Source organism: Neophocaena asiaeorientalis, unplaced genomic scaffold, assembly GCF_003031525.2.
Source record: "Neophocaena asiaeorientalis asiaeorientalis breed wild unplaced genomic scaffold, Neophocaena_asiaeorientalis_V1.1 scaffold46, whole genome shotgun sequence".
In the NCBI taxonomy this organism is placed as follows: domain Eukaryota; kingdom Metazoa; phylum Chordata; class Mammalia; order Artiodactyla; family Phocoenidae; genus Neophocaena; species Neophocaena asiaeorientalis.
Window position 1 is genome coordinate 3,978,542 of NW_020175393.1, and position 9,730 is coordinate 3,988,271.

Sequence of the window (9,730 nt, forward strand, 5' to 3'; positions counted from 1 at the left end):
CAGTGTGGGGCTGGAAAGGCCTCTAGGCATCCTGACCAACCCCCTCTGTGGACCCCCAGATGGCCCTGACCAGGTCTCTCTTCCCACAGCATCCCTTTACTCTCTTGCTCAAGAAACTAACATAACTTCTAACTATCAACTCCATCAAGTCACAACCCCTCTGTCTTGGTTTCAAGACTCCCTCAAGCTGCCCCTCACCCAATCAAAACTACTACTCACTACTCTTCACCACATCTCTGCAGTTTACTAGGTCAAGTGACCTCCAGGAGCAAAAAGAGCTGGACTCATCTTTAGCAACCAAATCAGAACCAACAGCTGGCTTGTACCTACCTATCAGGGTCCCCAGGAGGAATGTGGATGACAATGTAAAGTGCCCGGCTGGCCCCCTAAAAATGGGAGCTGTCATCATCTGATGCTGGAGGCTCTTGCTCCGATTGAGTGAGAGCTGTAGGGTCTGTGGAACATAGGTTCAAATCCCAGCTCCACCGTTTTTACTGGTGGGTGACTATGGACAAGATAATTCACCTCACAGGCCAGTTTTCACATCTGTAAGGTGGGGATAATAATAGAGCCTACATCCCAGACCTATGGAGGAATTTAATTAGACAGTATATACAATATGCCCAGCACGACACCTGGTCAAGAGTAAAAACTCAACCAACGGCCTTTGTTAGGATTATCAGCATCGTCTTTGGGGAGCCTACCTGGAAACAGACTAGCTTGTGTCTCTGCCACGAAGACTGTTGTAGCACTACCGTTGTCCTCAGTTTCTTGCATGTCACTGCCTATTCAGAGTCCCCTCCAATCCGTCACCTCATTGCTTACCCTGGTTGTCTTGGCAGATACTGCTTTTCTTGGTCATCACACTCAGTTTTATGGTCGTCACCAGCAGGGCCAGCACACACAGTTGTGTAGTGACCTGCACAAGGGCACCATCTGTGGGGAGGCCGGGGACAGTGGGGAGGCTTGGCTTGGCTTCTTCCCAAAGGAGAGGTCATTTCCATTTGCACAAAAATGCACACAGTCTAGCCCAGCCCCTGAGTTTAGGGAGGAGGAAGCTCTTTGTCCTCAAATGGTTAGTTTGGGGAATCTTCCTTCTGTTTGTTGCTTGATATGTTCCTTTCATTTTCAGGTGATGACAGCACTGTCAATACAGCGTCCAGAACATTCACTTCTAGTCCCCATTCCTCCCCACTCCACCCCGCCTCTCACCTCGCCTGCATCCATCTAACTTACTACTTCTAACATGCCATGATCTAGGACAGTGATTCTCAAACGTTTCTGACCTCAACCCGCAGTAAAAATTACATTTTGTGTCATGACCCACACAGCTATATATACATAAAGAGCCAAAACAAAGTATTCATGAAATCACTGCTACCTTTACTCTTTATGATGTGCTCTGATATATTCTATTTCTTTTCTTTTCTTTCTTTTTTTTTTTTTTGGCTGTGCCACATGGCTTGTGGGATCTTAGTTCCCCCACCAGGGATTGAACCCAGGCCCTTGGCAGTGAGAGTATGGATTCCTAACCACTGAACCCTCATTTTTTGTTATTATTTTTTAAATGGTATTTTAAAAATTATTTATTCATTTATTTATTTATTTGGCTACATCAGGTCTTAGCTATGGCATGCGAGATCTTCATTGTGGCATGAAGGATTTTTCGTTGCGGCACACGGGCTCTTCATTGCAGCACGCGGGCTTCTCTCTAGTTCTGGCATGCGTGGGCTCTAGAGGACCCATGGGCTCAGTAGTTACGGCACGCAGGCTCTCTAGTTGTGGTGCACGGGCTCCAGAGCATGTGGGCTCAGGAGTTGCGGTGCGCGGGGCTCTCTAGTTATGGAGCTTAGGCTCTAGGCACGCAGGCTTAGTTGCCCTGCAGCATGTGGGATCTTACTTCCCTAACCAGGGATCGAACCCGCGTCCCCTGCATCCCACTGGACCACCTGGGAAGTCCCTCCCTCATTTTTAAAAAATACATATCTTGACCCACCAAACTGATTTCACCTCCACAGAGAGACTGAAAATCGCTGTTGGGACAGCTGTGTAAAGTGAGATCCTCGGATGCGTTTCCAGCAGCCACAGCATCACCCAGGAGTTTATTAGAGATGCAGAATCTCAGGCCCCACCCAGACCTACTGAACCAGAATCTGCATTTCCACATAGCTCCCAGGGGATTCATGTGCACGTGAAAATTTGAGATACCCTGGTCTAAGATAACGGGAAGCCACGCTTGCCAGAATGGTATCTATTAAAATAAGTACCTGGGGACTCTGTTATCTGTGAAGGATGTGAACTTGAGCAGGGGCACAAAAAATCTGCTGGAGCTCTCCAAGGGCCCTTTCCCCTATTGTACACCACCAGGGAGTTGCCGAGAGGTGCTTTCCCCCTGCCTGTGACATCTGAAAGTCAGAGGTGGCTCTGTATGTCTTTTCCTGTGGTTTAGTCACAACTAGGAGCTTCAAAAGCCAATTTCAAGACACAAAGATGTCTCAGTCCCTCTACATCCAACAGTGGGAAGTTCACAGATTTTTCCAGGAATAAGCTCCTGGAGAATGAAGAGACTCAGGACCAAGAATTAAGAGTCCTCTAAGGTTCTCCTCAGCAGCAACACTCAGGGTCTTCAGGTCTGACCCAAAGTCCTGTTTTCCTCATCACCACAGCTTGAGCCAGGAATGGAGCCCAAATCGTACCCTCTGTGTAAGTGTTGCCAGACATCTCCTTAGAGCATTCCTGAGCCCCAAGCTACTGGTCAGTCTTGGCATTTGGACGAAATGAAGCCACAGAGTTTCCTTACAGAGCTCCCTGCCCCTCTCCCCAAATCACACTGCCGCTTCCCTCGGCTGCTCTGAGGTACCGGGGCATCCTCCACGCTCTGGGGTTCTCTCATGTCTGTGAGTCCCCACTTCCCTCTAACCCTGAAAAGATAGGCTCTGTTCCCCATTAAAAGAATGCCAGGCATTTGGGGGCAACAGTGTCATCCCAAGGCCTGTGACGTCACACACCACATTCTGCTCAGTCCTGTCAGCAGCTCAAAAAGCAGGTTGTGTCCAGGAAATCAGAAGGGTGTGAAAATATAAAACAGTGTTCCAGTCCCTGGGGCAACCAAGCAGAAAGTGACTTGGGTGCTTCACAACCCAGGTCAGACGTGCCTGTTCCTAGACCCCCACCCAGATTAAAGACCCAACTGGTGGTCAGCTGGCTGCCTGTCCTATGATTTCCACAGCTTAGGAAGTGCATGTGAAAATCTCTTAGAAGATTATCCGCAGAACCAAGGTTTGACCGTAGCATGGAAACCTGTGTGATCTTGAGCTTGTCATTTAGCTTTTCTGCCTCTCAGCTCTACCACATAAATACATTAATCTACAGCCTGCTCCATAGTTATGAGTTTCCTTGGGCAAGAGCATTACTTAGGAAAATGAAATGAAAGGTTATAGCCAATATGTTTCCTGTGGTTGTCTTTGAGTGTATTTGATTGTTCTATGTATTCTTATGCTTCTCTGTCATTTCCCTCTTCTTGACAATAAGCATGTGCTACTTTTGTAACAACAAAAATTAAATATATTATTTGGGGGCTTCCCTGGTGGCGCAGTGGTTAGGGATCTGCCTGCCAATGCAGGGGACACGAGTTCGTGCCCTGGTCCAGGAAGATCCCACATGCCGCGGAGCAACTAAGCCCGTGCGCCACAACTATTGAGCCTGCGCTCTAGATCCCGCAGGCCACAACTACTGAAGTCCACGTGCCTAGAGCCCGGGCTCCACAGCAAGAGAAGCCACCACAATGAGAAGTCTGCACACCACAAGGAAGAGTAGCCCCCCTCACTGCAACTAGAGAAAGCCCACGTGCAGCAACAAAGACCCAACTCAGCCAAAAATAAATATATTTTAAAAAAAGAATAAATTTATTTTAAAAATAAATAAATATAATCATTTGAAAGAGGGTTCTATGTACATACAACTGTTCACTGGTTAGCCCTGTCTGGCTTCCTCACTGGCAACGTCCTCAACTCTTTGTCCTTAGGCTGGAAAGGACCTAATAGCTCATCCAATCCCAATCCTCCTCTTACCAACCAGGAGACTGCCTGTCCTCAAGCTTGGCCATGTCAGCTGTATTCCCCGCAGGAGAATTCACACTGACCTCCTCTGACTTCCTCACCAAGGAAAGGTTAAAGAAAACCTAGCAAAGGGACTTCCCTGGCTGTCCAGTGGTTAGGATTCTGCACTTTCACTGCCATGGCCCCGGGTTCAATCCCTGGTCGAACTAAGATCCCACAGCTGCCTGGCGCAGCCAGAAAAAAAACAGCAAAGAAATAGCAAATGGGGACTTCCCTGGTGGCGCGGTGGTGAAGGCTCTGTGCTCACAACGCAGGGGGCCCGGGGTTCAATCCCTGGTCAGGGAACTAGATCCCACATGCATGCCACAACTAAGAGTTCGCATGCCACAACTAAGGAGCCCATGTGCCACAACTAAGGAGCTGGCAAGCTGCAACTGAGGAGCCCACCTGCCACAACTAAGACCCGACACAACCAAATAAATAAATATTTTTTTAAAAAAGAAAGAAATAGCAAATGGGGGAAGGCAGTTCCTTGGATAAGAAGTTTATGCATCACATTTACATTCTGTAAAAACATCAGCCTTTCTTCTCCCCTCTCTCACAGTCTTCTCCGCAGCTTGTAGATTTCCCCCCTCACCCAGCAGATTCACTCGAGCGTCCCATCTGGCTTGGGCCTAGGTGTCTGGGGGTGGTGTGACTGCCTCGGGATTCACAGGAGAATCAGCTCCCTCCTAGAGAGAGGGAAAACCAGGGCAGTCAAAGATGAGCATCTTGGTGAAGGCTCAGTCATCCTTAAATATATTACGAATTTTTTTCAAAGAGGAGGAGTGTCCATCTCTGTGTCTACCTTACAGGTAGGAACCACATACGTCTTCAGCTTGGTACCATCAACATCTTGTACACTAGCGGTCCCCAACCTTATCGGCACCAGGGACAGGTTTCATGGAAGACAGTTTTTCCACGGACCAGCAGGGGCGGGGTAGGATGGTTTGGGGATGACTCAAGCACATTACATTTACTGTGCACTTTATTTCTGTTATTAATACCTTGTAATATATAATGAAATAATTATACAACTCACCATCATGTAGAATCAGTGGGAGCCCTGAGCTTGTTTTCACTTGCCACTCACTGATAGGGTTTTGATATGAGTCTGAAAGCAGTTGATTTATTATGGTTTCTGTGCAGTCAACCCCCTCTGCTAATGATAGTCTGTATCTGCAGCCGCTCCCCAGCACGAGCATCACCGCCTCAGCTCCAGCTCAGATCATCAGGCATTAGATTCTCATAAGGAGCGCGCAACCTAGATCCCTCGCATGCGCAGTTCACTGTAGGGTTCGAGCTCCTCTGAGAATCTAACGCTGCCGCTGATCTGACAGGAGGCGGAGCTCAGGCGGTAATGCGAGCGATGGGGAGCGGCTGTAAACACAGATGACGCTTCGCTCACTCGACCGCTGATCACCTCCTGCTGTGCGGCCTGGTTCCTAACAGTCAATGGACTGGTACCAGTCCATGGCCCCGAGGTTGGGGACCCCTGTTTTACCCGGTGGACACTCAGTAAATTTCATCTTTCCAATTCAAGCTTTTCATGCCTCCACCTAATCCTACCAGAAGGCTCCCCTGACAATACTTGTAAGCTGGAAATCTGAGAGCCCAGGAACCTTGGTGAGGACACAGGGAACCTGAGAGACCAGGATAAAAAGACCTTCAACCAGAAACATATAAAAAAGCAAATGCTATTTTTCAAAAGAGAGAAAGAAAGGATGAACTTCTGAATCCCAAGGTCCCACCAAGGGAAGTCTTTATCTTTACAGTGTTACAGTCATCCTGGCCCCTAGAGGTGATTTGGTTCAGCCATCAGAATGAGGGGATGAAAAAGTGACAGAATTTTGTAGAAACAGGGGGCTCCTTGGGGCTCATGCCCTGCCACAGGCTGCCACATCGTGAAAAGTAAAAGTGAAACCAGGGAATTCCCTGGTGGTGCAGTGGTTAAGAAGCCGCCTGCCAAGGCAGGGCATACGGGTTCGAGCCCTGGCCCAGGAAGATCCCACATGCCGTGGAGCAACTAAGCCCATGCGCTACAACTACTGAGCCTGCGAGCCACAACTATTGAAGCCCGCACACCTAGAGCCCGTGCTCCACAACAAGAGAAGCCCCCGCTCGCCGCAACTAGAGAAAGCCCGCGTGCGGCAACGAAGACCCAACGCAGCCAAAAATTAATTAATTAATTAAAAAAAAAAAAAGAAACCAATCCCAGTAGGAGTCATTTTCTCACTCTGGGATCTCCAAGAGCATTATGTTCATCTCTTGGTGTCTGAGGAGGACAATGTGCAGTGAAAGACTGTCATCTGGAGCCAGCAAAGCAAACTCAAGAAGCCGTGGCCACAGCCGAAGAGGATTCGAAACCTTTGGGGATACTCCTCACTGCATTTCTTGTCTGCTTCCACCCCCCCCCGCCAGGCCTCACTTGGTGCTGTACCCAGGTAACCCTGCCTCAGAGGTTGCCACCTAGCAGAGGGGGCTTGCCAAGCTGGAGAAGGGGTTCAAGGCCTAGACTCACCTGGGACTTGCAGGGAGCTCCTTGTCTACTCCTCTGCCCTCTTCCAAGTGTGAGGAATGGGGAATTCCAGGCTGTGACTGCCTGGGAAATGCCATCCAGGGAGCTGCAGAGAGATAGAGCTCAAGGTTCCACACGAAGGTAAGGAAAACGTTTGACTTAAAAAAAAAAAAAAAAAAGTGGATGTGGATATGGATCTTGGAGAGAGAGAAGTGGAGAAGGGCCTTGGAGGTGGGAAGGGGGCCCAGCTCTGGGGGCTTCTGAGGCTCCTAGGGAAATATGTCCAATGGAGAGGGACTGCTAAGGAGAGGAGCCCCTGCGTAGTTGCCTCTGCCAGCTGTGAGGGTGTGGCTTGTGCAGGAACTGCATCTGATTGGTGTAGAGGTGAGAAGGAGGGAGGAGGAGCAGTATATGACACGTAGGGGTTTCGAAGGGATCGAATGAGAGGCTGGAGGTGAGTGAGGTTGGAGGAGAGTGAGAGGCGGTGAGGGATGGGATTGTGCTGGAAAGTGAGATTCCAGCCAGGCAGAAGGTCTGATAAAATGGGTATGGAAATTGAGGTGGTAGAGAAGAGGCAGAGGGCAGGTGGCTCTGTGTGCACACTGCGTGGTTCAGCTGCCAGGCTCTTACCTGCATTACAGGTGGAGGTGAGGGAGCCACCCGGCTGTCCATCGTGAGTGCACCGGTGGCTGCAGCTGCTGGACCCTAGGCCAACGCTCTCAGGCCCTCCTTCCCCAAACCCTTAACTTGGCCCCCAAAACTGGAAGGTCTCATGGGATGGAATCTCAAATAGCACTGGGTGCTGTGTGCTCAGGTTCCCCGGGCGAGCAGGGTGCTCTGGTAGTTGCTGTCCTTCCAGGAAATGAAAACGAAAGAGCGGGATCCAGCTTTCACTTGCACCCTGGTCGGCTCGGGGGAGCACAGGGGCTGGCCCCTGCGGGAGGGCAGACCAGGGTGCCGTGGGCTCGCCCACTGGGAGGCATCGGTCCTGCTCGCATCCTTTCGCAGATGGACAGCCCCTCGGGCATCCTGGCACTGGCTCCCAGGGGGACAGAGGTGGGATTCTGGGGGATCTAGAGAGCTGAGGGAATCCCTGGTCCTGGGCTCGTGACAGCGACAGACCAACTTCATGGCACCAACTTCCTGTTCATCTCTGCAGATGGATAGGAGGGGGCCTCCCATGCTGTCCGCCTGGACCAGGTGCCTCTCCCCTTACGGGTGAGTGACATTCCCAGCTCTGACCCGGCCACGGCCTGCCCTTTGGCCAGGTGGAGGCCCCACCGCCCCATGCCCGAATGCCAGCATCAGTGAGGCTATAATGCTCTTCTGACCTAGACCCAAGTACTCAGTGGATCCCAGCTGCCACCTCTTCCCAGGCCCCTGGCTGCTCCAAGTATAATACCCACCCACCCATCACCCGTGTGTACCTGCCTTAGCTCCCTCTGCCTTGAGGGGAGGCCCAGAAAGGTTGTAAGCACTAAAGCAAACCCATACACGCGGAAGAAAAGGAGGCAAAAAGCCTAATCTGAAGGTGTAGATGCTGTTGGCTTAGCATTGATAAATCATGAGCTCCTAGAAACCAGTAAGAACAAGACCAGAAACCCAATAGAAAAATGAGCAATAGGAATATGTATGTATTTGTACATATCTAAAAGGTACATGGTTATTTATTGCAGCATTGCTTATTATACCGAATGATTAGAAACAACCCAGGCATCCGTTAAGAAGGGGCTGACGAAATAAATGATGCTACATCCATTTAACAGAATTCTGTGCATCCTGTCTGACAGAGTTCTCTATGGACCGTGGCAAGCTCTCCAAGAGGTAGTACAGCACGTGGTTAAGAGCCCAGACTCTGAGAACAGCCTGCCTGGCTTGGTAACCCAGCTGTGTCACTGGCTGTGTGCGCTTGAGCAACTTAGTTACCTTCTGTACTGCCTCTCTCTACTTACTTCTGCCTCAGTTTCCTTAACAGCAAAATAGAGCTAATAATATTGATAATACCTGTATCATGATGTTCTTATGAAGAGTAAATGAGTTAACGTTTGTAAGACAAGTAGAATAGTGCGTGACCACCATGCTAAGCAAAAAAATCAAGGCACATAACAGTGTATATTACATGCTACCTTTTGTGTGTATATATATATTTACTGGTATTTGTACAAAGAAACTCTGGAAGGATATGTAACAAATTTACAAACATAATTGGGATTCAGTATAGAAAATAAGAGCAAGGGTTTTCATTGTAAACCTTTTTATACGGTTTTGATTTTTTTAACCATATGAATAAATAAATGCCTACTCAAAAGAGTTAAAAAAAATAAATAAGAAAGACGTTTTAGGATCTATTCCCTGCCAGGAAGCCAAAACCTAGGTGATGATAGGCATTGCCTGAGACAGACCTAAAAAACGAGGACATTTCCCAATGCTATATGTGATCAAACTACAAAATTATGACCCCATATGAGCAGGAACAAGTGGAATCCCTCCTTCACAAAAGAAATATGCACAGGTGTTTCATGCTCAATAAAATAACATATTTATTTCATGTTTTAAATTATTAATTTTTTAAATAACACTTTTCCTACAAAGAACTCAAAACGCATATACAGAACTTATAATTTATAACAACAAATTTTCTTAACACTTGCCATACTTCTCAAAGGGAGGGAGGAATATGAGGTAGACAGAAAGGTAAAAAGAGGACGGGGCACTGCAGGTCTGGACGTGGGCAACGAGAGTGGGGTCAACAGGCTGCTGGAGGGCCTGGTACCCAGGGGCGGGGCCAGGAGAAAGCACCCATTCCTGTGACCTCTGGTTTGGGGATGAGGTTCAATTTCCCTCATAAGAGGAAATGTTCAAGGTTTCCTTACAAGGAGCACTGGGACTATCCACAGCACTGGTGTTTCCTAAGCAGTAAGGCCTCCTGGGTTCCTAAGTTCCTTGGGCTCTACCGTGGGGCAGTCATAGACATCTCATCGCTGGTTGACCAGTGAACAGACAAATGGCCAGTGAGTCCGCAGTTCTCCAACAACCAGGCACAAAGCAACAATGGTGGGTGAAAACAGAGGAGGTAGAGACGGGTCTTCTTCCCATCTGCCCCGGTGGGATGCAT